We start from the raw sequence: 7,124 nt of genomic DNA, 5'->3' as shown, positions 1-7,124 counted from the left end.
GTGTTTGGGTGACTTGTGGACTAGATGTAGGACTGATGTGTACAGTGTTGGATGTCCTAGATGTTGTTGTTGACAGTGTTTGGGTGACTTGTTAGGACTAGATGTAGGATGTCCTGATGTTGTTGACAGTGCTTGGGTGACCTGTTAGGACTAGATGTAGGATGTCCTGATGTTGTTGACAGTGTTTGGGTGACTTGTTAGGACTAGATGTAGGATGTCCTGATGTTGTTGACAGTGTTTGGGTGACTTGTTAGGACTAGATGTAGGATGTCCTGATGTTGTTGACAGTGTTTGGGTGACTTGTTAGGACTAGATGTAGGATGTCCTGATGTTGTTGACAGTGTTTGGGTGACTTGTTAGGACTAGATGTAGGATGTCCTGATGTTGTTGACAGTGTTTGGGTGACTTGTTAGGACTAGATGTAGGATGTCCTGATGTTGTTGACAGTGTTTGGGTGACTTGTTAGGACTAGATGTAGGATGTCCTGATGTTGTTGACAGTGCTTGGGTGACCTGTTAGGACTAGATGTAGGATGTCCTGATGTTGTTGACAGTGTTTGGGTGACTTGTTAGGACTAGATGTAGGATGTCCTGATGTTGTTGACAGTGTTTGGGTGACTTGTTAGGACTAGATGTAGGATGTCCTGATGTTGTTGACAGTGTTTGGGTGACCTGTTAGGACTAGATGTAGGATGTCCTGATGTTGTTGACAGTGTTTGGGTGACCTGTTAGGACTAGATGTAGGATGTCCTGATGTTGTTGACAGTGTTTGGGTGACTTGTTAGGACTAGATGTAGGATGTCCTGATGTTGTTGACAGTGTTTTGGGTGACTTGTTAGGACTAGATGTAGGATGTCCTGATGTTGTTGACAGTGTTTGGGTGACTTGTTAGGACTAGATGTAGGATGTCCTGATGTTGTTGACAGTGTTTGGGTGACTTGTTAGGACTAGATGTAGGATGTCCTGATGTTGTTGACAGTGTTTGGGTGACTTGTTAGGACTAGATGTAGGATGTCCTGATGTTGTTGACAGTGTTTGGGTGACTTGTTAGGACTAGATGTAGGATGTCCTGATGTTGTTGACAGTGTTTGGGTGACTTGTTAGGACTAGATGTAGGATGTCCTGATGTTGTTGACAGTGTTTGGGTGACTTGTTAGGACTAGATGTAGGATGTCCTGATGTTGTTGACAGTGTTTGGGTGACCTGTTAGGACTAGATGTAGGATGTCCTGATGTTGTTGACAGTGTTTGGGTGACTTGTTAGGACTAGATGTAGGATGTCCTGATGTTGTTGACAGTGTTTGGGTGACTTGTTAGGACTAGATGTAGGATGTCCTGATGTTGTTGACAGTGTTTGGGTGACCTGTTAGGACTAGATGTAGGATGTCCTGATGTTGTTGACAGTGTTTGGGTGGGTGACTGTAGGTGTCCTGATGTTGTTAGGGTGACTAGGATAGATGTAGGATGTCCTGATGTTGTTGACAGTGTTTGGGTGACTTGTTAGGACTAGATGTAGATGTAGATGTTGTTGACAGTGTCCTGTTAGGACTAGTTAGGATGTCCTGATGTTGTTGACAGTGTTTGGGTGACCTGTTAGGACTAGATGTAGGATGTCCTGATGTTGTTGACAGTGTTTGGGTGACTTGTTAGGACTAGATGTAGGATGTCCTGATGTTGTTGACAGTGTTTGGGTGACTTGTTAGGACTAGATGTAGGATGTCCTGATGTTGTTGACAGTGTTTGGGTGACTTGTTAGGACTAGATGTAGGATGTCCTGATGTTGTTGACAGTGTTTTGGTGACTTGTTAGGACTAGATGTAGGATGTCCTGATGTTGTTGACAGTGTTTGGGTGACTTGTTAGGACTAGATGTAGGATGTCCTGATGTTGTTGACAGTGTTTGGGTGACTTGTTAGGACTAGATGTAGGATGTCCTGATGTTGTTGACAGTGTTTGGGTGACTTGTTAGGACTAGATGTAGGATGTCCTGATGTTGTTGACAGTGTTTGGGTGACTTGTTAGGACTAGATGTAGGATGTCCTGATGTTGTTGACAGTGTTTGGGTGACTTGTTAGGACTAGATGTAGGATGTCCTGATGTTGTTGACAGTGTTTGGGTGACTTGTTAGGACTAGATGTAGGATGTCCTGATGTTGTTGACAGTGTTTGGGTGACTGTTAGGACAGTTGTAGGATGTCCTGATGTTGTTGACAGTGTTTGGGTGACTTGTTAGGACTAGATGTAGGATGTCCTGATGTTGTTGACAGTTGACTTGTTAGGACTAGATGTAGGTTCCTGATGTTGTTGACAGTGTGGGTGACTTGTTAGGACTAGATGTAGGATGTCCTGATGTTGTTGACAGTGTTTGGGTGACTTGTTAGGACTAGATGTAGGATGTCCTGATGTTGTTGACAGTGTTTGGGTGACTTGTTAGGACTAGATGTAGGATGTCCTGATGTTGTTGACAGTGTTTGGGTGACTTGTTAGGACTAGATGTAGGATGTCCTGATGTTGTTGACAGTGTTTGGGTGACTTGTTAGGACTAGATGTAGGATGTCCTGATGTTGTTGACAGTGTTTGGGTGACTTGTTAGGACTAGATGTAGGATGTCCTGATGTTGTTGACAGTGTTTGGGTGACTTGTTAGGACTAGATGTAGGATGTCCTGATGTTGTTGACAGTGTTTGGGTGACTTGTTAGGACTAGATGTAGGATGTCCTGATGTTGTTGACAGTGTTTGGGTGACTTGTTAGGACTAGATGTAGGATGTCCTGATGTTGTTGACAGTGTTTGGGTGACCTGTTAGGACTAGATGTCTGATGTAGGATGTCCTGATGTTGTTGTTGACAGTGTTTGGGTGACTTGTTAGGACTAGATGTAGGATGTCCTGATGTTGTTGACAGTGTTTTGGGTGACTTGTTAGGACTAGATGTAGGATGTCCTGATGTTGTTGACAGTGTTTGGGTGACTTGTTAGGACTAGATGTAGGATGTCCTGATGTTGTTGACAGTGTTTGGGTGACTTGTTAGGACTAGATGTAGGATGTCCTGATGTTGTTGACAGTGTTTGGGTGACCTGTTAGGACTAGATGTAGGATGTCCTGATGTTGTTGACAGTGTTTGGGTGACTTGTTAGGACTAGATGTAGGATGTCCTGATGTTGTTGACAGTGTTTGGGTGACTTGTTAGGACTAGATGTAGGATGTCCTGATGTTGTTGACAGTGTTTGGGTGACTTGTTAGGACTAGATGTAGGATGTCCTGATGTTGTTGACAGTGCTTGGGTGACTTGTTAGGACTAGATGTAGGATGTCCTGATGTTGTTGACAGTGTTTGGGTGACTTGTTAGGACTAGATGTAGGATGTCCTGATGTTGTTGACAGTGCTTGTGTGACCTGTTAGGACTAGATGTAGGATGTCCTGATGTTGTTGACAGTGTTTGGGTGACTTGTTAGGACTAGATGTAGGATGTCCTGATGTTGTTGACAGTGCTTTGGGTGACTTGTTAGGACTAGATGTAGGATGTCCTGATGTTGTTGACAGTGCTTGGGTGACTTGTTAGGACTAGGACTGTAGGATGTCCTGATGTTGTTGACAGTGTTTGGGTGACTTGTTAGGACTAGATGTAGGATGTCCTGATGTTGTTGACAGTGTTTGGGTGACTTGTTAGGACTAGATGTAGGATGTCCTGATGTTGTTGACAGTGTTTGGGTGACTTGTTAGGACTAGATGTAGGATGTCCTGATGTTGTTGACAGTGTTTGGGTGACTTGTTAGGACTAGATGTAGGATGTCCTGATGTTGTTGACAGTGTTTGGGTGACTTGTTAGGACTAGATGTAGGATGTCCTGATGTTGTTGACAGTGTTTGGGTGACTTGTTAGGACTAGATGTAGGATGTCCTGATGTTGTTGACAGTGTTTGGGTGACTTGTTAGGACTAGATGTAGGATGTCCTGTGTTGTTGACAGTGTTTGGGTGACTTGTTAGGACTAGATGTAGGATGTCCTGATGTTGTTGACAGTGTTTGGGTGACTTGTTAGGACTAGATGTAGGATGTCCTGATGTTGTTGACAGTGTTTGGGTGACTGTTAGGACTTGTAGGTCTGATGTTGTTGACAGTTTGGGTGACTTGTTAGGACTAGATGTAGGATGTCCTGATGTTGTTGACAGTGTTTTGGGTGACTTGTTAGGACTAGATGTAGGATGTCCTGATGTTGTTGACAGTGTTTGGGTGACTTGTTAGGACTAGATGTAGGATGTCCTGATGTTGTTGACAGTGTTTGGGTGACTTGTTAGGACTAGATGTAGGATGTCCTGATGTTGTTGACAGTGTTTGGGTGACCTGTTAGGACTAGATGTAGGATGTCCTGATGTTGTTGACAGTGTTTGGGTGACCTGTTAGGACTAGATGTAGGATGTCCTGATGTTGTTGACAGTGTTTGGGTGACTTGTTAGGACTAGATGTAGGATGTCCTGATGTTGTTGACAGTGCTTGGGTGACCTGTTAGGACTAGATGTAGGATGTCCTGATGTTGTTGACAGTGTTTGGGTGACTTGTTAGGACTAGATGTAGGATGTCCTGATGTTGTTGGTAGTGCTTAGGTGACTTGTTAGGACTAGATGTAGGATGTCCTGATGTTGTTGACAGTGTTTAGGTGACCTGTTAGGACTAGATGTAGGATGTCCTGATGTTGTTGACAGTGTTTGGGTGACTTGTTAGGACTAGATGTAGGATGTCCTGATGTTGTTGACAGTGTTTGGGTGACTTGTTAGGACTAGATGTAGGATGTCCTGATGTTGTTGACAGTGTTTTGGTGACTTGTTAGGACTAGATGTAGGATGTCCTGATGTTGTTGACAGTGTTTTGGTGACTTGTTAGGACTAGATTTAGGATGTCCTGATGTTGTTGACAGTGTTTGGGTGACTTGTTAGGACTAGATGTAGGATGTCCTGATGTTGTTGACAGTGTTTGGGTGACTTGTTAGGACTAGATGTAGGATGTCCTGATGTTGTTGACAGTGTTTTGGTGACTTGTTAGGACTAGATGTAGGATGTCCTGATGTTGTTGACAGTGTTTGGGTGACTTGTTAGGACTAGATGTAGGATGTCCTGATGTTGTTGACAGTGCTTGGGTGACTTGTTAGGACTAGATGTAGGATGTCCTGATGTTGTTGAGGATGTCCTGATGTTGTTGACAGTGCTTGGGTGACCTGTTAGGACTAGATGTAGGATGTCCTGATGTTGTTGACAGTGCTTGGGTGACCTGTTAGGACTAGATGTAGGATTTTATCATCTATAGTTGTCATATTTACAATTTGATGTAAGGAGAGGTCATTTCACGTGTTAAGGAGATATTGATGGACCATGGGATCTGTTTTACGAGGTATTACACAAACAGTGTCACAGTCTATATTACCAAGATTGAAATCTACAGCTAGGATTGTAATAGCTTTGGAAGTTTTTCGAATTCTGTTGATGGACATTTTGAGTTGTTCAACAGAGCGGTTGTTGCGTTCAGATGGAGGGCTGTACTATGCACCAATATAAATTTTTCGAGAGTTTTTTTATGGCGAATTCTACCCAGACCATTTTTTGCGTCAGTGCTAAGCTCTTTTACTTCGATGATAGGAATTGAGCGGTTTACTGCAATTAGAACTCCACCATAGCTTTGGCCGTTTTTACTTGGTGGACAGTCTTTCCAAAGGATTTCATACTTATTACAATCGAAAAATTCGCTTGATGAAATATGTTGAGAGAGTCATGTCCCTGTGCCAATAATGATATCAGGTTCGAGGTATTCATTAATATGTCTTTTTCTGGTTTCTTACTTTTGATCGATGGAAAGTTCATATTGATGACTTTAAGGGGTTGGTTAATAGATCTGGTCTTGTTGTATTGGGGGATTGATCGATTGGGATGTTGTACATGTGTAGAGGATTTATTTCTTTGGTGTGAAGTGTTAATTTAAATTGGAGAGGAATTCCAGGATTGTCAGGGTTACTGAATGACGAGAATGAATTGGTGTGGTGTAAATGGCTGAATTTTAAAAAATGATGAGAAGTTTGGGAGACGCATGTTAGCAGTGCCAGGATTTGTTGCTATTATCCATGATGTTGTACTATATGATACATTCTATGGCTTTACCTTGCCAGATTACGGCTTTACTGCATGTACGGCAAGGGAACCTTGGTGTCCTGTGACCAGGATTACTTAAAGATATTTCGAGAAAAAGATGGTATTTTTGTGCTGAGGGATGAACTGGCTTGTTGAAATAACCAGGTATTTTACAGGTAGATGTTATCCAATATTTTTTTTTTGTTTTTTGTTATGCAAGATGGTTTCAATGGTTTAAAACATGACGTTAGTTTTTTTGGAGATCTGGTGGGATGTTTTGGACGATAATTGTTCTGTCCAGATTTCTGGTTCTGTGCTGGGTTGGTACTATGTTAATAACAATGATGAGTAACAATGAGACACGTTACCAGTTGGCCATGTTTGAGGGTGACTATCAACCGGTTCGATAACGTACATATATTACAACGTGCTCGAATTTTGGACAGTGAGAACAAATCACAAGCATATAATTGTTAGAGACAAGATGAATGATTATAAACTCCCGTCCTCTGTGCGACCCAGAGGCACAAGATGATACAGACACAGATGAGCAATGTTAGTTGATGAATAGAAAGACAGAAAAAGAATAGTATACATATATGTTGTACTTCATTTGTTTACACCGGAATTGAGTTCAAATATGGCGCGAGTTATAGGATGTGATAGGCTAAACAAGCCCACAGAGACGATGCTATATTCTCACTTTAAATATATTTTCTCAGTTTATCAATAGCTATACCAAAAAAACAGTTAAAAAATGCACCTAAACCAGTAGCCTTGTCTTTAGATGGTACAATATCTTTAATTTTCGATGTTTTTTTCGATACCAACACAGGAAGGACCAGCACCCAGCGCATGCGCAGTCCAATCCAAATTTGTATTGAAGCTTGGTTGATTAGATTATTAATGACGGCCGCTCGTGTATCTGATGTGTAACTTAGTTAATGATACATACAATAAGCCATCGTGACACACCAGGATGTATCCGATGTGTTGAGTAGGTGAAGTGTAACTTAG

General features: G+C 42.1%; 1 protein-coding gene across 1 annotated transcript in view; it reads left to right on the top strand.

Moving 5' to 3' along the window:
• LOC138308343 (uncharacterized) overlaps nt 1–7,124 on the top strand; it is a 93,304-nt gene that overhangs the window by 31,138 nt on the left and 55,042 nt on the right. The window lies entirely within an intron of this gene.

The sequence above is a fragment of the Argopecten irradians genome, chromosome 14 (genome assembly GCF_041381155.1).
Source record: "Argopecten irradians isolate NY chromosome 14, Ai_NY, whole genome shotgun sequence".
Lineage (NCBI taxonomy): Eukaryota > Metazoa > Mollusca > Bivalvia > Pectinida > Pectinidae > Argopecten > Argopecten irradians.
This window is presented reverse-complemented; position numbering and strand designations above follow the sequence as displayed.